Genomic DNA, 22,788 nt, shown 5'->3' on the forward strand with positions numbered 1-22,788 from the left:
TGGGAGATGACATTATCCAATGATATAAGCTTCCTGAAGCATGAGTTGGTGAGTTTGGATCTTACAAATTCTTGATTTACAGCTCGACTTTCTCCTCCACACATTATTAAAGAAAATGTTGGCAAAGAATATTAAGGTCAACTTATATTTGCACTCCTGTAATTAAAACCTAAAAAGGGATCTTTTCAGGCCTATTTGTGAAAGCTACAAGAAACATGATGTGACTTAAGACTCAAGGCACAGGCACAATTCCATGCCATCCTCTTGCTAGGTGTCATATAATGGGTAAAATCAGATTATATTGGCTAGTCTTGTAAGGACTGTTAAGCCTTTAGCCTAGTAATCTCCTAGGAACTTATGAACCTATTAACTGTACAGATCATTCCTGTTATTTCTATGACAACAAAGAGAGTTTCTGAATGTACAAAGCAGGCAATAAATACAAGTCACAATTTTTATGTTTTAATATTAAAAATAGAGTTGAAGTTGGCTTATGATTAAAAAATAATGACTATTTCAGTAAACTTGTTCAAATATAATTGGCAACTTCAAATATTTCAAAACACTTTAGAAATAATAAAAAGATGGAAAAAAGCAACATATAGTATCTTCCTTACAACAAATGTCTGGCACAGTTGTTGTAAGCAAGATTTTGTCTACATTTCCCTCCCTCTCTTTTCCTCTATCTCATTTTTTCAACTTTGTCCACAATTTTTATCTGCACAAGAACAAATGACATAAAGACACTGTAGTGAAGTAGAAACATACATCGTTGTTATCTCAGCATTTCATTTACCATAAACAAGTATAAACTGCCTAACAAATTTGCATAAGAATTCAATTCACTGAGAAATAGAGTGAAAAGAAAAGTAACTGTCATGGCACTGAATATATAGATAGTAATAATAATGATGTCTGTTATCCACAATATATTCCCTGATAAAACAAATGCTTGTAGATTTTTACAATTACAATCAGATGATGTGGTATGAGTTCCTTGTCTACAAACAAATGGTGATGCTACTACTACTCTTTTCAAACCATACATATTGAGTGACATATTTGAAGCGGCAGCTCCCTGAGGCAGCTGCACTTTTATCTTTCTAAAGTAAAGATTGTAGCAGTTTGTGAAATACTAGATTACTGAAACTAATTTGAACATTTTATGGCAAATTATTCCAGCTGTTAGGAACAACTTTACTAAATGCCTCCTGTGTATCAGCTAAGGTAAAAAGAAATATCTGCAATTGGAAGTTCTTCTGGCTTCTCTAACTGTAAGTGGAAATCTAATAAAAGGATTATTTCTAAGATGAGGACAGTACCTGTCATTCATTAGTTAAAAGATTTGGTTGATGAGTAAGAAATTACCTCTCCCCTCCACTGGTATACACTTAACTTTCTATAAGATATTTTGAAATGGCTTTCACTAACAGTGATTTGGTAGATTATAAATAATGCATAATGTTTGCAACTAAATTATGTCAATTGGATTTGTGATGTATAATGCTTGCAACTAAGATTATGTCAGTATGGTTTGTCCCCGTCCCCTTCAATAAACACATCACACTGAATGACATTTGATGCCCTTTATTAGACTTCCATAAACATAACTTTGTTATCCAATATTTATTAGTTACAAGTTAAACATAGTATAGCTGATTTTAATCACAGCATAAAACATCCATGTAATGTTAATCAGGACAGCATGACCACACTCATCCTGACCCAGTAAGCAGTGTCCATACCTCCACTCACTTACTTTACTTATGAAGCGGCCTCCCACCACTCACTTCATTTACCATTTATTGGATTACTTATCCAACCAATAAAGCAGACTCCTTACCTCCGCTCACTTATTTTACTTATGAAGCACTATCCCATCACTCACTTCATTTACCACTTATTGAATTAAACATCCAACTAAAGTCCAACACCATAGGGGAAACAGAAGAGGGCAGTCCTGTCCCACTTCTCCGTCCACCAACCTGGGTAGGTTGCTCCCCCCTCTCTCCTACAAATTTCCAACCTAACCACTCATTAAAAGTCATTAAGCCAAACATCATTCGGTGTAAGGCATCTTCTCTAACCAAACTGGTTCCATGTCATCACCTCCCAAAACCCTATCACATGAATAGCCAAAGTATCCAATTGTGCAAACAGCTGAAATTAATCTCCGATCCCTCTACAATGTTAAAGTGACAAACCATAACCTCATAATCTAGGATAATCTCTGTGTATTGGGTAAACTCTCACTTACCTAACCAGCAATAAAACCTTAACAATGATTCCCAAGTCATTACCTGCCAAATGCACCACCAAAACACTAAACCCACTCCAGGCAAAACCACACACGAACAATGTTGCATCAGAACTTTAAGATTCCCAATGTTACCCAAAACAAAACCAAGTAAATGACATGCCATCTTACCTAACTACAGCCTGTTTTTCCACCCAATGGCTATACTAATGGCCAAAATTATATTTCCTCTTCTAATGGATCAATTGTCTAGTTATCTTACTATCATACCCACTATCCATTATAAGGCAAGAAAACATATGGCAACCAAAACACACCATGTTAATGACATCAATACATCCATGAAGCCATAACCACAGAAACTGTAGGTCAATAACCCTCCATACACCAATGCAAACCCTTGCAACCAACTTACTTTGACAACAGGCAATGTCTGCCAATCTACCAATAGGCAATGTTTGCCAATATACCAATCAAACACTATCACACCCACCCTTCCAGCATATCAGCCATCGTCCAAAATTTATTAAATTAACATAACTCTGTCACCCATGGAACTGTAGTAATTGCACTAAATTCTCCTTACCAACTGAAGTGCCAAACCTTGTTCACAAGCCTGAACAAAATAACTTAACAATCTGTCCCACCAATCTCCTACCCCTGGTGATTGCAAAACAAATTGACCACACTAGCAACACCCCTACCACATACTACTCTCAAATACACCCTTCTTGGCCAACTGAACTAGCTTACCTTGTCCTCAAGCCTGAGAAATAACTAAATCTTTCCCACAAAACTCTTTCCCACAGGCTGCTGCAACACAAATTAACCAAGCTGGCAATGTCCTACAATTAGTCTTCCTTAAAATGCATCCCACACTCCTGCAGCAAGCCTCTAATTCTGACCTAAACTGACACACCTCGTCTAATGGCAAGACCTGCACAACCCCTCCCACAGACATATTGAACAGATGAAATGAACCATAAACCCCAAACAACTCCCTCACAACCCCCTATGTCAAATTAAATTAAACTCTAAATATTCAGCATCCCCCCAATCGTCCTTCCTACCAGCTGTCTAACATGCCCCCTGACATTTGTAAAGAAAAGAAAATTTAAATTTCCATGAAGGACCCTATCTAGCTACCAGAAGGCCATCCTACTGAAATGGACCTCAAGGCATCACAAAGCAATGCATCAAGTCATTAGCCCATACCCAAAACGACTTGAGCAAACTGATCAAAAGGCAACCTCAGGACTCCAAAAGATAAAATCCTTAATCAGCTGCTTGTCCTTCCCCTCAATGTTTTTCTTCCCATATGTTACCTTTGCAGACAGTAAGGAATTGAAACATGGCCTACATCTGCAAAGAATCCCAAAACCATGCCTTGCTTATCCCTTCTAACTCCCACATAGATAAAAAGCACCCAGTTCATGAAATATCCCATAAATACCCACACACCTACAATGCTTCCTGAAACCCTATCTACAAAAATCTCCCAAGCCACGAGTGGAATGGTCCATGTGCTAATCTCTAAAAATCTTAACCTAGTATGTGACATTACCAGTACCTACTTGAGAGAAGGACTTGTCACCTCGCAGATACCATATCTTTGGAACCAACTCTGGCTTCCTGTCCAGCAGAACATGTCATTGGCCCTCTACAAACCCAGTTTAAACCGCTGGATGGGTAACTGCAAATTCACCACAATGGTTTCACCCATCTTCCTCTCGGACAAGGGCAAGTGGTGCTGCACATGGAACCAAGGGTTGAACTTGTCTGAATTGAAAGAAGCCTGGAGCCATTAGCCTGATAACTTCCTATGATCCTATGAATGTTTTGAATCTACTCCATCTGAGGGAACCCCCACACTCCTAATAAGCAATCCCCAGGACTGTTTTACCCTACCTCATACCTACCTCTTCCTCACTTGCCACCACACTACCCCAAACCTCAGTAACTCTGACGCGCCTTAATGAACCTGAATAAAGTCTGATTACCTGTGACCTTCTTGTGTACTACTCCTGCCACCAGAACATCCACCCCAGCAGAATCCATGACCTTTTAGGTCACTGACCATTGCTCACTCTGTGCACTGCCCTCTGTGACCTTCTTGCATACAACTCTGGTGACCAGGACATCCACTGCAACAATCTATATCACCTATGGGCCTACTTCCATCTTTCCACCACCTGAGGCCCACTCAGCGCCTCCGCACCTAAAAAGGAAAGAAAAATGTGTAAATTCTCGGCACACACATAAACAAAACTTCTTAATGACAATATTAAGCACTGACAGAGGCCTACCTTGATCATCAACTTCCCAGCCACTACACCTGCCCACAGCCTCCATCCCCAAGAGAATGGAACTATTGTAGCTTCCTCCTTGAGCTGATTTGTTCTACAAGCATCCCCAATACAACATGCACCCAGCAGTATCAGTTAGGATGCCTAAAATCTGAAAGAAATACCTCCATAACATACCCATACCTCTCAGGTGTACTGCATCCCAGGGAACTTTTCTCAGTTAGGGCCACAGCAATTCATGTTTGAACTGAATCCTAATTTTAGTAAATGCCTTTTCTACAACTACACTAATCACCTATTAACTGTTCTGTGACCCTCACAATTAAAGTTGCTAATGAGTCATTAAAAGCATTCCACCTTTTGTCCATGTGTGCCACACTATAAATGGCAGCGTTCCTAACAGTATTGTGCCCAACAATGCATTGCCTTCAAATCTACAGGCCCTAATACCCTTATCCATGAAGAAAATTAAGTCCTTATCTAATATCAATGAGGCAACCTTATCATTCTACCCACCCCTTACCGTCTGGATAAACCTGCTATATAAAACCAGTTGCATTGTTAATACATTTTTTAATGTAAATTCTCTGTACTACTATGTATAAAGGTTTTTTTATACACATTTATACATGAATATATATATATATAAATATATATATATATATATATATATATATATATATATATAATTTATTTATTTATTTTTTAACAGTATGGCATGTTTTAAAAAATTAGTCATTCCATAGGAGATATATATATATATATATATATATATATATATATATATATATATATATATATATATATATATATTTTTTAACAGTTTGGAATGCTTTTAAAAAATAAGTTATGGAATAAGACCACATTAATGTGACAGCAGTAGTTCATTTTCATTTATTATATGTATATGTTAACTTGTAATTTAAGAGATTTACAGTAAGGTTATGGAAAAGATGGTCTTAACTAGATAATTAGTAATTGGATAGCCTTCACTCATTGGTTTTTGGAAGTAACGACCTGAATGCTGAGTGTGTGTGTGTGTGTATATATATATATATATATATATATATATATATATATATATATATATATATAGGTTTTACTTGTTCAGTGTCTTTACCTGAAGAAGTCTCACAACTGGTTGACAGGAAAAGTGCTTTGTGTATATTTAAGAATGAGTTTTATTGTTTTTAAAAAAAAGTTTGCATTAAAAAATGTGTTTTATCGTCACTGTTGGTGAGGACGTAGCACTTCTCTGTGGGTGTATTGGATTCGTTTGCTGTTTGTTCATTTTCTAGTATCGTGTAAAAGATTATTTAAAAACAGATGCCAGAACTTTAAACCATTTTATTCTAGGTCTAGTATTTTATTTAAGTTAAATGAATCAAGGCAGCCATTAGTGAAAGCTATTGGGAATATTAGAAATAATAAATCTTAAACAAGGTAGTTACTATGCATCACATTGTTAAATTTAGATAAAATATAATTAACAAACAGAATGGAATGTGGGTATTTACTGGCATTGACACAAAAATCTTTTATGATCAAATACAGTTTATCAACATCTGATAGTAAATTATCATTTACCCCTAGAATATTGATTGATAATAAGAATGATGTATGAATGCTTTTCCAGTTTGAGGTATAGTTGGCATTTAAGCAATAGCTTACTAAATTTAAGATAACAGATTTAGCATTTAATTTGATGTTAAGAAAACTGATTACACCATCTTCCTAACTTTTAACATGCCAATCAAATGCTATTCTCAGTTTTTGTGAATACCACAAAAACTTGAGTAAGGTAGAGTTTATTTGTTTAATCAGTTTTTAGAAGGAAGTGCAATCAATGAGTGTATGAGGAACATATTTTTTGTCAGTACAATCATTTTTATCAAAGTTAGTCTGTCTTTCATTTTATTCCTATTATCTGCAAATTTCTTTATTTTGTCAGTTAAGAGTGTGTAATTTGTTGTTCCCACCTCAGCCCAACTAAGTTTTATAATAACTCCCAGGAATGTAAGTTGTATATTTTTCCAATTAAGCTCCCTATATTTTCCTAAATAAATGTTCTTTTTTTTATTTATCAGTAAAGCTTCTGTCTTATTATGATTAAAACTTAAACATGAAATTTTCTCAAAACAATTTTATTGAGTCAATAATGTGTACTAATGAGGAATCAATGCCTTTACTTGTTAATAAGATATCATCTGCAAATAGTTGTATTTTGGAGCAGTAATTTTTTATCAATGGATAATCCCTTTATCTGAGCATTTGCTCTGATAAAGTTTGCAAAGGGTTTAATTGACATAGCAAACAACAAAAGAGAGAAGGGCAACTTTGCTTTGTACCTTTTAATATTTTTAGAAGGCTTGACAAAAATGATTTAATTTTAACAAAGGTAACAGCTTTCTAATATCATTTATACATTAAATCTATGAATTTTGCAGAAAAATTATATTCATTGAGTAGTTTAAATAGATATGCCCAATTAATAGAGTTAAAATATTTGTCTAAGTCTAAACATATTATTGAAAGTTCTTCCTTTTTCTTATTAGCTATTTCAATCAGTGAGAAAAGTTTAATGACATTATCTTGAACTTTCATATTTTAAAATAAAGCCTGTTTGATCATCATGTATTAGTCTAGACATCATCTGATTTAGCCTATATGCAAGTACAGACATAAAAATTTTATAATCAATGTTTAAAAGTGAAAAAGGATTACAGGAAGAACATAATTTTGGATCTTTATCTTGTTTCAGAATGGGAGATATCGTTACATATTTCCATGAGGGTTGAGTTATTAATAATTTCTTCAAATGGTGTTAATAAAATTCTTAATGTATTATCAGGTAATAATTTATATAAGTCAGGAATTATTCCATCTAAGCCAGGGGCTTTATTATTTTTTTATTTGCTCTTTAATTCTTTAAAAGAAATTGGTTTGTTTAATTTATTGTTTTGGTCTTTAGTCAATTAAATAATTATATTTTCTTTCATAAAGTTATCAGTTAAATCACCATTACCTATGGTGGATTTGTTATTATTAATTACTTCATAATGTTTCCTAAATGTTTCTAGTATATCTTTTAAATCTGTTAGACTTTTAATGTTGCCTTCATTGTCATAAGTAATTTCTTTAATATGATTAATGTTATTTAGTCTTTTTTGATCTAATAGCTAGTCTATGTAAATTATTTGTATTAATAGAATATGATTGTAGTTTAAGTTTTTCTAAATTTATTGAAACTTTATGATTTAATATTTCTAAATATTTTTGGTTTAAGTCCTTTAATTCTGAATTTGAACCTATGCCATTATTTTTTAAGTTTTATTTTAATATATTAATGTTTGTTTGTAGATTAATTAATTCGTTATCCAGTTCCTTTATTTTGTTAAGATATCAACTTTTACTTCTTCCATATAGGTATGATTTTAGAGAGTACCATAGGATAGCATCAGACATTTTACCATTATCATTAAACTCAAGAAGCAAGTTTAATTCTTTTAAGGACCAATCTTTAAAACCATTAATTTTAACAATGTAGGCTGGAATTCTTTGCCAGAAAATAAGTTCTTGGATTTAATATTAAGGTTAAAAAACAATGGCATTATGGCCAGACAATGGACATGGAATGATTGAGACTTCATCAACTTTTGAACATAATATATCAGAAGTAAAGACTTTATCAATAATCGTTTGGGTGCCAAATCTGTATAAATAATGTGTGTAATTTAGGGATTTTGGCAATTTGATTTCATATATATCTTTTAAGTTTGTAGAATTAATGAAGTAATTTAGTTGTGTGGCAACAACTGATAAACTAAGTTTCATAACTTTGGTAGTATCTCTTGCAGAAAGATCACAATCAAAATCACAAGCAAATAAAATCTCACCATTTAAATACAAAGAGATGATATCTAAATACTTTTTTACAACTTTAGATCCAATTCCAGGAATCCAATAAATATTAGCAAATGTGTATGTTTTGTTTATTTCCAGTATAACTATACTCAACATACCATTCTTATCCAAGTATGTATTAATTATTTTAGGCATTGTCAATGTTTTCTTCCACAAAATGATAGTGCCTCTCCTCTTTGAATTATAATTTTAGTCCACAAGTATTGAGTAATATTTGAAAGACAGTCTAAGTATTTTTTCATTAGACACATTTCCTGCAAAGAAGCAATATGAATGTCATTTATTTTTAAATCTTTCATTAAAATGCCTCTCTTCATATGGTTGTTGAGACCATTGACATTTAATGGAATGCACTTATAAACAGACATAAAATCAATTTAATCACTAACAAAATTAAAATATAAATATTTACATCACCTAACATGGAATAAGTTATTCCTAGTTTGATAAAAAAAAATCATTCAAAGCACCAGCAGTCATCACTAAATTGCTAATTAACCATTATCCACTGCAAAAAATAAATAGCTCAAAAAATAAGTAACTGTATGATAAACAGAACATATTCTTAAAAAGATAAATTGTGAAAGTTATGGTCTGAGCAATAAATAATTATCTCAGTGAGCAGTCAGATAGTACTTAAAAAACAAACTATGTCAAATCTAATAACAATATTGGAAAATTTCTTCACTTAAATATATTATATATATTGAGAATTTTAGTGTACCTCATAACCATAAAGCCAGTTTTAAATGGGTCTTATTATGTTAGTCAAATTCAATACTGACATTGACTATTACATTCACAAACAAATACAATTATGCCAAATACTCAAACATAAGTTCTGTATGTAGCAACATCTGAACATCAGTACTTATGTCCAATTTCTATAGTATAGTCAGATTTACCAATTTGGTATGAGCCATTTTTGCGTGAACCATTCAAAACATCATTTCAACTAAATTGACAGTAGCCTATATAACAAATAGAAAAACAAACACCCCAGTTTTCTGCATTGCTACTTATAGCTCATCCTGAAATGTTTCTAATTGACCACCACATGTAATATTAACAGTACTTAAACCTTTTCTCCAAACATAGAATTATGAGCCATAGTTAACAGTAAGTCTTTAAATATGAAATAGGTTAACTTGTGTTGTTCTTCATAGACAACTTGTATACCCCAATTTAATATGGCCACCTTCTTCGAAAATCTCAATCATTACTTAAAATTAACTAACCATAAAGAAAGTTGATTCTACTAAAGTGTTTAGTATTTCAGTACTTTGCAGCATACACTTTATGTTATCAAACATATTCCATTTAATATGTAGTAAGATGTAAAAGACAGAGAAAATAAATCAAAATATGATAGCATATAATGATATTACTTATTTTATATACTTTCTCAATTTAGTATTCAACAATATTCATATAACTCTGGAATATATTTATAAGATTTAATAAATAATTAAATAACAAGCATAGCCTAACTACAAAATACCCCTATCTATTTAGTTCTTACTTTATGTTCCAAATGATCTGGATTTATATTAATGAAGGTTGTATTTATATGGATAAATTACTAGCTGTGTCTCTAATGTAGAAAAAACGGTTAAGCTTTATGATTGCTCTACAAAGCAGGAAGAAGAAATAAACAAAAACAGAGTGGGAAAATATCATTCAGTCTTCCAAAGCAATCTAATCAAAGTCACCAATGATAAGGTGACAGAAATCTAAACATAATGACACGTCCAGAATGTTATTCCATTAAGTTAGTAAATCTATATAGTAACAGACCTTAACTAAATGCACATTTCTGAAGAACATGAAATCAATGACTAAGTTTCTAATAACAATCTTAAGCCCCATATTTAAATGATTGTTGTAAAGTTGTCAAAAAATAATTTCCCAAGAGACAAATCATAAACATATGACAAAAAAAAACATTATTTATAACCTAGTCAGTAGAAGGATATGGGAGATATTATAACTGCTGTATTGGTAACTATTAAAATTTTAATTAAAATGTCTGGTCTGTTGGCAATGTGTTCCTTTAAGCTGACATTACTCAGATCTTTTCATTCTAATGTTTGCATTACTGGCCTTAACAATCACTACATGGAAAATAAAAAATACATAAAACTAAAATGTATATATGAAAAACATATATATGTAAGTGATTAAAGAAATGCAATAGAATTATGTCTATTCCTATACTTGCCTAACTATGACCTTTTCATCAATGTCAACTTGTTATGTCAAATACCTATGTCTGCCTAAGTTCAGATTGGAAATAGTTCTTCACAACTAGACTAATACAGTAGTGTAAACAATCTGTTCTGAGGTATTGTTTTATAACAGAATAGTTACAAAGAAATATGCTATAAAAGCAGTTACTGAGCTCTGAAATTGATATGGAGGTAATAAAGAGGAAAATATATCACCTTGATAAAGTAGATTTAATGCCCCACTGTTTAGTAGAAAACAGATCTTCTTCTATTCCTAATGCCCAAAGTAATAATTTAGGACTTTTCTGATATTAAAGTTCCTAAATTAAAAGGATTATGGATAATATATAGAGTTCATATTATTTTAATGTATATGTATGTATATGTGTACACATAAGTTCATACATACAAACACATGCAAACATACACACACAAGCCATTTTCATATTTATTATGAGATGACTAATATCACTGCATTTCTGGAGCTGACTCACTGCATCCATTCCATCGCTAAGATAAATAATTCAAGTAATGAAAATAAATTAGCAATTCCTTGCTGTATTTAAGAGGGAATCTAATTAAAGTAAATTGAAAAAGGCACTTTTAGTAAAAAAATCTTGACAAAATCTTTTGTACTGCCTATAGTGAAATGAGCACATAAACATATCAGCACTACACAAGCCATCTTCATATTTGAAAGGCAGGGTTGCATGTAATACACCTAACAATCCATGCTATTATGGAGCCACTAGAGAATATTAATAAATGTTTAATTTCCTTTTTGTATTAATGCTATAAACTAATATAATTGGCAAAACAATCCCATCTTGCAGCATCTTCTATTCATATATTTCATTCTAAGTAACTGTTTATATATTACAACCAAATATATTGATCTTTTAAAAATCTGATACTGAAGGTATACCCATAAAGATGACAGTCCTTACATTGGAAACCGATTCAAAGACTTTATTTTGAGTCTAATTTACATCTGTTTTCTTTTGAAGCTGATTCTAGCCGCTCCATTGTAACATTCCAATGAGTATATATCTGACAGGTTCAAAGGTCATGCTGATCTTACACTGTACCTCCCAGCTGTCAAAGGTACTGTGTGCAGCTGAAGATCAAACAGGATGCTTGCATCTCTTATAAACTGAAATAAGCTTGTACATGCATTCTAGTGGGAATACTGGTCTTGTTTTAAGAACAGTTGGTGTGTTGTGCAGGTTAAGGAATGATGTGAATTATCAAGAAGGGAAAGAGAAATGAAAATTCATGAATTAATTCACATCGAATAAATAAATAAGCAAATAAAAACAACACATAATTGCAACCAAATATCTCACTATCTGACTCCCACTCTCCACATTAGTAAACCAACACCTGTGATTAGTTTACTTATAAAATAAATACATATTAACTAAAAAAACAGAGAAAGAAAGATAAATTAAAAGAGAAAGAAAAATAATGTGAACTACTGGGTTATATATATATATATATATATATATATATGAGCTGAAGTTGAAGGAGAAGAGAAGTCAAATAGACAGCAAAACAGAAAACCACCATCCAAAAAAAAAAAACACTATTAACTGCACTATTAGTTATAGAGACATATTATTGTCACATTACTCATAAAGAGACAATAAAGAATGATATACTGTATAAATAACTTATCTATATAAGTATTGTAGAGAATTAAAATGTATATGATAATATCATTTCATTAAGAAGATATTACCTTATGTATGCATTTTCCTTCAGCAACAAGAAACCAATTTTCAGTATAGTGCCACAACAGACAAATTAAATAAAAATACTTTTCTTTAAACTTTTTACTGTCTTTGTCTTTAGGGGCCAAAGCACTTTTAGTTCTTGTCTTTCAGAGGAGGTTCAGACCAATCAGTTTCTTTGGATTCATCCAATAAATTATTTTTCTTAGCAAAGTCTAAAGCTTCTTCAAGGGTGTTAAAAATTATTTGAGCCTTAGGAAGAAAGATTTTAATTCTGGCAGGAAAGATTATTTGGGATTAAATGTCAAATTTCTTCAAACTTTTGACTAAAGTGATGCAAGCTTTCCTTTTAGAGATTACTGTAGCAGTATAGTTATTGTCAAATATAATGCTTTTTCCATTTATTTTAATTGGAGTACCTGACCAAACAGTTCTTAGGACCAGATTTTTATCTTCTGTAGACAGAGATTTGACAATTATGGATTATGTAGCCAAAGATGTGTTACTTGACAAATAGACATTTGACAAAGATCTATGGGCTCCCTCTGTACCAAAGGACAGAGATTCAGGTAGATTTTATGTTTTATGTAACCGGTCATTTAGAAATTGAACCATATTATTGCCATCCATTTTTTTTCTGGAATCATATATTTTGATATTATTTCTTCTGGATCTACTTTCTAAATCTTCCACTTTTTTTTCCAGAAGTAGGGTGTTTTGTTTTAATAGAAATTTGATCTGGCTTTCATTCTCAGTCTGCCTTCCATCAATATCGTTGACTGATTCTTAAAGGCTGAGATTTGATCTGAAGGTTTTGCTATGATTTCCTTAAGTAGATCCAGTTGTTCTTTTTACTGTCTTGCTTCATGTTATACATTCTGTTCTCCAAATGATCCAGTCTGATAGAACAAACCTGTATACGTGTTATAATTGTTTGTAGTTCCTTCTTCATCGCACTGTCCTGGAGAGAAGCCTTTGAGTGACTATTAGCTGTGTTTATCTGTAAAACTTCTGACAGGAATAAAATCAAGATATCCTAAAAACTTGGTATTTCTTCTTAAAAATGTCACAAGACTATTATAAAAGTAAAAAGAAATAGATATATTTGTAGTTACTGATGTTAAAACAAATCCTATCAGAAAAAAATACAAAGAGTCAGAGCAAAAGTTTTGTGCTGTTAACTACTTGGCATCTTAGCTATGCCCCCTATATATGTATGATTTTTGATTGGGAAGAAAAACCTCATGATCAACCTGCAACATATGTCCATATTGTTAGAAATGTGCATTGGATTTTCATTAGTTTACAGGGATCTTTTCATCATATCCCCCTTTTAGAACATGCATCGAGGCTGTCCCTGTGCTTAAATAACAAATGACCTTGCTTGACACTACTAGAACTTCAGTGAGTAACATTTGTAGATTAACAAGCAATTGGAGGCCCTGTTAAAGTCATGGCACACCATCTCCACCTCACTATCTAAAGAAAGAGAGTGGAAAACAATAAGATAATATCTGTCCTGCCTTGAAATAGGCTCTCATATTTTTACAGAGGTTCTGCATATTATTTATAGGTATATCAAATCATATAGAGCAAAATCTATTTATTTTCTGGTTGTTACAAAATAAACATCACTGCCTTGGCATGCAGAAAGTAGGCTGTCAGTCTATCTATCCTAAAGTAGAGTCATTAACTATATGCATTTTTTCAACCTTTTATATATGGAGCACTGCTCCCACCCTGTTTGAATAGCACTCTAAATCAGAATCTTCCAAAGCCACTGTGTTCTTGAATCTCTCCCACATTAAGCTTGAAACACCCTGAAGCAATATTTATTAGAGCAAACCAAACCTAAGCTTTTTTGGATCTAAGATACAGAATTAATCTCCTCTGTCCATCAGACCACCTGAATTATTAAACGATTTTCAGTATAATAAATAAAATAAAGGTCTATATTATCCTGCTGAAATGGCAATACAGCGAATGCCATTTCAGCTACATGTAAGCATCGATCCACCACTTCCACGAACGGCCAGAATATCAATTTTTTTTACAAGAGAAAAAAATCATTAGTCCAATCATACACAAACACCATACCTAACATTACAAAGTGAGGGGCTTTTCCCCCCACACCCCACAATGGGGGGGGCTGTGCCCCCAACACCCCCCTAACTAAATATACCAACTCCAAGATCGCACTACAGTAAGGAAAAGGACAATTACATGGCAATAGACAAGTGATTTTTTTCCCTTGGAACACAAATCAGCATTCTGGGTGTTTATAGAACTGGTGGATCGATGTTTATGTGCTGCTGAAATGGCATGTTGTGCATAAAATTGGCATGAATATGGGTGCAGCTTGTGCCCCAGTATTCACCAAAATTGTATTATATTGGGAACAACGCTTTGTTTTTCCATCCCATTTTGTTTAAATATCAAATCCTACTTTCATTACCTGGATGATATGTTTATCACCTCGAACGGACAGGTCAGAGACACTGATGCCTTTATTTCTTTCATTAATAATACTACTGATTCTTTGGTTTTCAGACTCCGAGCTAAATTAGAGGATACCCACTTTTTGGATGTGAGGATAATTAAGGGCAATGTAAACAATAGATATACCTCAAAGTTGTATATAAAGGAACATTTTTCTAATTCCTGCTTGCATTATAGCAGCAACCATCCTTTCCATCAAAAGAAAAATATATTGAAGGGTCAAATGGTTCATGCAGCATGTATTACCTCTCTTCGAAAATATTTGGTTGAGTTAGATTGCATTGAAACATTATTTCTGGCAAGAGGTTATTGCCAGACCCTTATTACCTCAGTTAAAGATGAATTAATAAATGGTCGGGGTAAAAATACTTTACCATTGTTAAGTACCCAACAGACAATTAGCTCAGGGACAATCCCAATGTAGTTATCCAGAGTTAGCTCTAAAGGTACTGAACAGTAGTGACCATTTTTGGTTATTAACTACAATTTTGAAACTCAGGGGGTTCAGAGCATTATATCAAAATATTGCAATTTATTTTCTGCTATGCCTAATACTCCTAAAGTTTTTTTTCAAAACTTTGGTACATAGTTTTAAAAGAGTATTGAATTTAAAAACATTTTTGAAAGAGATAATAGCTTGGCTTTAGGATGTCAAAGCAAAATTAAAAAGGGTACTTACAAGTGTGTTATGTGTCCACATTATCCATATATGACCAAATGACCAGCCACTCAAAATTGTACATTGCTTATTCAGACACAACCTTGAGAGCTATTAAGCTATATAATTGTCTTACTAAGAGGGTAGTGTATTTACCCTATGGCCTTGCCTGTTTGCCTTTTGAAACAAGCATTAAAACACAGGGCGTATGAACACTTATATGAGATAAAGAGAAAAGTGGATACCAATGCATTATATAAGCAGACTATTTTTGTGTAAAGATGCTAGATTTAAATTTCAGGTCTTGGACCAGGTTACCCCTATGATAGAGGTGGTAAGTGGGAGTCTAAATTAGAGTACCAGGAACCTAACTGGCAGCTGCATTTGAATGCTTGTGCTCCTCCCAATTTAAATGATCATATATCATTAGTCCCTGCTCTCAAGCTTAAGGCATTAAAATATTAGCACTCATCCTAATTTTTAAACATGTTGTCCCAGTTTTTAAAATGTTGCCAATGTTTCATTGATATCAACATTTTATTTTTATTTATTTATTATTCTGAAGTTAGGCTTATTTCAATATTTTAATATGTGAATATGTATATATTTAAACATCTTACATTTAAATATTTATTGCTTGCTTCATTGCTTAATTGTTCACCCAATCACCACTTACTGATGACTACTTAAGTTATGTGTTGTGTTATGCTTCTATTCTAAAAAAGTCTCCAGTTGAGAGAGGAAAGAACTAAACCAATAAACTATTTTGCTGATCTACTGCAGTGATTTTGTGGGTTTGTATGACAGCTATTTGCCTGGACATTTTTGTTCTTGGTTTTAGTGGGGGGTTTTTGTTTTTGCTGGGGTTTCCACAGTATATTTTGGTGAATGCTCTGGTAACTGATGAGTCTATTTTAAAGCAAACTTACTTCACTCTCACCAGGCTGGGTTAGAATAAAGTGGCAGTTAGCTATTTTTTTCTGCAGCCAAGATCTGAGATGTAATAAGGGCTCTTAGACCCCTCAGTCCTGACAAATTTGATTATAAGCTCATAGTGACCCATATGGAGATGAAGCTAGTTCACCTCTATCCCTTGAGGGTCATGCAGAAGGATATGATTGAAATTGTTATACATACCTCTGAGGAAGGACAGAGAGTTCTTAAGTGGTATTTTGCCATCACCCAGATGTTGCAACTCAAAAATAAGATAATTGATTTAAATGCTCGGTAGCTGGAGTCAGTGTAATGGGACCCAGAATGTCTTAGTTTGATATGAGATGGCTGACAAACTTTCCTTCTTTGCCAGAAATAGTCTGTACCTCTCTTATGATGCATCTGCATTCTTGCTAAATATTTGTTCAGCCCGAGTGAGTTTTTAGACAGAATTAATGTGTTGAACTTTCCAACGTAGTATATTTTAATGGGAACTCATTAAAGTGGCACTACTCCATGGCTGGAATCTTAACAAAAAATACCCGAGTTTGAGATGCTCCAGCAGCTTCATCACATTTATATGGATGTACATGGAGTTATGGAGTCATAATTTCAAAGAAACAAAAGCAATCCCTTCATTCCTAGGTTTAGCATCTGTCATATACATATGTGTTCAGATGTACTGGCGATCGTAAGGAAGATGAGTATCATTTTTTTGTTACGGATCTTCACCTCATGACAGATTCCTCAGGTCACCAGTTTTAAAATGGATGTCAAGATTAATTGTCACTCTAGCAAGCTATAGAATACCATCTGTGTCTCCTCCGAGGCATGACTGTTATCTTAATATCTTAATTTAACTCTGCATTACACCTATCACCTTTCTACTGTGATGTGTTAATTATCCATCAGTAAACTGCCTAACCTACATTTCCAGTGGTCACCATACCCAGTACTCCTTGACAATATAATTGCTAACACTCTTATAGGTATAGTTAGCCATCCTACCAGGAGTCCCATTATCCCTGATCTTTTCCTCACAGATATGTCCACTTCTTGCACACCTCTGTATGTGTCATCAGTTGTTAAATCAGACCATAAATCAGTGTTCTTTTTTAATGTTGGTAGCACTTCCCATGCAAAATACCCCTATTTCCTGGGACTCCTTAAAAGAACCCCATATTCAGTTACATGATGACATACAGACATTTTGCTGTAATTATCCTCTGTTGGAGCCTGCTGTTAAAAAAGTTGCTATGCCTCTGACTTCGACTCCCACTTAATAGTGGTATTGATAAATCAGTCATTATCTGCACCAAATATAATAAGTAATTTAAAAGCTAACCCCTAGGGAGGAAAATCAACATAAATAAATTATACAAGATAAAGAAATTACTTACGGTTTATAGCAGGTCTCATCAACCTATCATAACAGCGTCCTTAAGAGAGTTATTAAAGAGCTTTAGGAAAACAGCAGGAAGCTCAAATATGAATAGGAACTTAATGTATCCACTAGAATCAAAAATAACTGCAAATGATTAATTATAAGATGAGGTTAAAATAACACCTATCAATGTTCAAAGCTAGTCTGCAATGATACTACCCAGTCCCAGTCTGACTTAAAATAAAGAACTAATGTCCTAGCAGACAAATTTAGTACAACTTTTACTCCATTCAAGATTATAGCTGATCCACAGATTCTACTTTCACAGCCTCTCCCTTTAATTACTGTGAAAGAATACCTCTCAGCCCTGTCAAAAGTTTAGACCACCTAGTCTATGGGTCTTGATAGAATTCCAGGTTGCCTTATGAGCAGTACCTAATACGGCCTATTTGAATCCCCTACTTAACCGACTTAAGCTAAGTATTTACACTGTTTACATTCCAGAAGCCTGCAAATAGCCATGGTAATACTGCCTAGAAATTGAAAATCTCAAAAACACCAACCTTTATTTACGTTGGCTTTGTTAAAGGACAGTTCTGTCTCATTAATCTCATTAAAGTTTTTGAAAAAGCTACTGAAACAGTGGATTACAGTTGTACAATACATACTGCATATCTAGACCTGGCCTTATCTTTTGACAGTATTTCATATGCAGGCATTATTGGCAGTCTTGTAAATATGAATATAATTATATCCTTATGTTGTTTGGTATATAGGTAAGTGTTTCCCTGACAGAATCTATATGGTTAGAGTTCAGGTACCATTGCTGAAACAAATATGTTAAAAGTAGTATACAGCAGTGCTCTGTTTTGGGCCATCTCCTATTTGGCATTTATTTCTCATAGATCAATACTTCTGGCCTACAGTTATCTAGGTTTGCATACAACTGTAAATTAAGAGTTGTTATTTTGTTTTCCACTGACTCACAATTACTCCAATATGGGTTAGACCATGTTAATGTATAGTTAAATATTGAAAGAACAATAGTCTCAAATTAATTGTGAAAAAAATAGTATAGTTCATTTTGGTAGAAGAATAAAAATAAGCAGTTTTGACTATACCATATTGAAGATAAACTCAGTCAATATGAAATTCTTTAAAGGGATCTAGGATGTCTTGTTGATAATTTTCTGTCTTTTGGCCATCAGGTCTCTCCTGTAGTAAAGGAAGCTTTCTGTCTGTTTCTTTTAATTTTCAAAGGCATCTCCTCAAGATCCCAAGAAGCTTTAGTACCCCTCTGTTCTCCTATAAGCAGACCCATTATTGATTATAATGACCCTTTTGGTATGTGTTTGTCTAAATGCATCAGTCAGCTTGTTGAAAATCAGGAAGTTATAATTAAAAATCTCACTAGCCTCAAAGCTCTTAGTTATCAGGACAGAGCTGGCAGCCCTCTCTCTGTACCCAGTCTTTTATAAACTGTTTCCCAGGGATTTGCACACAGCTTTTTTAGTCATGAAAGATATTACCTTTTCTGATTACCCATTCCTTTGCATAACAAATGGTTCCTCAAATACACAGTTAATGGAAGTAAAATGTTAGTAGATAAACAAGACATACTAACATGGTAGATTCATATGTCAAAGTACCCCATATCTTTGGAACAGAGTTCCAATACACTCTTGATCCCCTCAAATTAAACCTTGATAATTAGATATGCAGCCTCAAGTTATTCCTGGTGTGTCATGTGTTGCTCTCCTTGAAGATGAAGAGAACTTTTGAATATGGGTTATGGCAAGGCTAGTAATAGTCTGCAGACTGATTGCCTAGTACTTGTATATGAACCTATGACTTTTGATAATGTTGTCTGAATATGTGTATTATCATTATATGGATACAGAAAATTCAATCACTGCCCTCCCCCCATGAAGGGCAAAGTATTTAATATATAGATATAGATATATGTATAGATATAGATATAGATATAAGTATAGGTATATATATATATCAGTTTTAGTGATGTAGCCTAAAACCAGAAAACAGCCTAGTTATGCTGTAACCAGACAAGTGTGCATAATGTGAATGATATATTTCTTTTAATTATATGTGGAATAATTATGCACTGTTGTACATTATTTGTTTATGCTGTTCACCCCTGTAGACTGCCCTGGAAAAGGCACCTGAGCTGAATGTGCAAACTGGTCAACACATTATAATTAGAAATAATAAAAAAAAATACATGGAAATGAGTATTCATTGTTCTTTGTAAAAGAACTGGAATGTTAAATGATAAACTAGTAGCCATGCCTGGACATTCAGAGTATTATGTACTCTTAATTGCTTTTCTGGTCAAATGATAATACAAATGTAGACTTTTTCTTTCAATATCATAAGGGCTGTTAGATTGAGTGGATATTTGAAATGAGATATTGCAAAAAAAAAAAACAAACAGAAAAATAAAAAATACCTTACAGACACATGCAACATATATCAGTGTTCATTAAAAAGGTTTCACTCTACCACATTTTAAAATGCTTGCCTATAACAGAAATATAGTTACTATAATCAGTAAATCTAATTAACTATACTTCTAATGGTCTGAACATAGGAAGAGTCTTACTTTAGGATGCTGAAATGGACTTAAGAAATCAGTGAAGTAAATTCATTAAATAAAAAGATAAAACAATGAGTGAGAAGGTCACTGAAAAACCAATCAGTAAAAACAAAATGAAAACTCCAGCAAAGCTAGAACTTCCACTGAGTGACCTCCCAAACATCTTGAATCAGAGACACATGGGATATATGCAAATGATCCTTATGAACATCAGGTGTTTCAGCTAATTGGCAATTCTGAATGCCCATGACTTGTTTCGTGATTTTAATGGACAATTTCAGGCCAATAAAGCCAAACCCCACTAGCTGTGGAAATGCATATTTCGGCCTTGTTATGACCTCATCAGCACAGCACAAGCAGAGTGTTTGACTAAGCATTAGAAACGCAGGGCTGTTATACCCAGCTGATGTCCATTATCATTAGGGTCACTGCAAAAATATCACAAACAACAAACTAAAACAATGCGTGAGAATGTCACTGAAAAACAATTAGTAAAAACAAAATAAAAACTCCAGCAAAGCTAGAACTTCCATTAAGTGACCTCCCAAACCTCTTGCATCAAAGACACTGCCATAAATATTTTGATGTGTATTGTGGCTGATATGCTAAATTCCTGTTTCAGCTTCAAAGGGCAATACTGTGAGAACTTAGAGTCAGGTGATCAGATGACATCATTCTGCCAGCCCTTTTGGAAATTATATTTTAGATATTAAAAAGATAAATCTCAGAATATTGAGTATTCTGTTTTGGGGAACCTGCCTAGAAAGACCCTTACCCACAGCAACTTGCCTTGCGGTAGTAAGTAACTTAACTAGGGAACAGTAATTCTTTTAGATTAGTCAGGAATACAGTGAAGCTTACTTTAGATATTGTTTTTCTTTATTTATTTATTTGAGTCTGTCCATTAATGTTCTTTTCAATAGTTCCTGTGATCTGAACTTTGTGCTTTACTGTAATATTTTCATGCTATTTTATTATTTATTATTAAATATATTTAAATGTTTATTGTGGCTGTTGCTTGTAGAAAGTATTTAACCTTTGAGAGTAATTATATTTATTTGGTAACACTGTGTTTGCCACTCCAGAAGGCCTAGCCATCTTGGTCAACTACTACTATTTGTATTAATATTAATATTACACAGTATACTTAGACACGCTTTGTTAAGGGTGTTAAGAGTATCTGATTGTGGAGTGACTGGTGGCAGTGGTAACTATCTTATGGTCTGAGTTGAAGGGGCATAGCTGTTAAACCTGTGCCATGATTTCCCAAGTGTGTGTGTGTGTGTGTGTGTGTGTGTGTGTGTGTGTGTGTGTAAATCAAATCTCTCAGTATGTGTGTGTGTGTCAGCTACTTGGGGCAGGGACACAAAGCACTGGGTTTATAGAGAGGGTGCTAGAGGACTTGGCTTTGATACTCAGCTGAGGGCCTAACACTACAGCTGTACCAGTGGGGTGTCTTACTGGGGACTTGGAGGGAGACAAATATAGAGACATCCAGACCCTGGGCTGAGTATATTTCCTGTGTGCTCTTAAGGGAAATTATGCTTGATGCAGAGAGGTCTGCATCTGGAAATACTGGGTGTATCCATTGGTATTCCAAGTGCACATCCTTCTCCAGTGTCAGTGATGAGGATTCAGGCTCCTTGATTACTGGCAGAGGGTGGGGATGTCATCATTTCTTGCCCATCACATATTTGCAGCAGTTGTGGGCATCACATATTGTTTGGCAGTGGTGGGATCACATATTGGTTTCCAGTGGTGGGACCATCACATGCTCACACATTGTTGAGCAGTTGTGTGGAAATTTAATAAATTCCTGTAGCCTGTAAGCAGTTGTCACTAAAGAAAGGTGTACTCTCAGCAGCCACATGGTAGACATTCAGAGTTTCGTATCACAATAGTTTTATTTATTTACTTTTTGTTAGCATAGTTAATCAGGGAGAGAAGGCAAGGATCTCAGCAGAGGATTATGGCAAGCTGACAAGGAATCAGTTGGCTGAGATATGCCAAGCCAAAGTAGGGGAGCATTCCAATCTTACTAAATGGGAAATGAGTGCAACCTTAATCACAGCTGCAGCACAGACCAACAACCAGGAGGATAATCAGTCTGGTGATGGGAATTTTCAGCCCTCAGAAACAGGACAGTTCAGCTTTTCCTCAGAAGACTTATAATCCTGTCTGGAGTTAAAGAGACTTGAACTGGAGACCAAACGGTTGGAATTAGATTGAACAAAGCAAATGCGGCATTTAGA

Source organism: Protopterus annectens, chromosome 2.part0, assembly GCF_019279795.1.
Source record: "Protopterus annectens isolate FY-2018-M chromosome 2.part0, PAN1.0, whole genome shotgun sequence".
Lineage (NCBI taxonomy): Eukaryota > Metazoa > Chordata > Ceratodontiformes > Protopteridae > Protopterus > Protopterus annectens.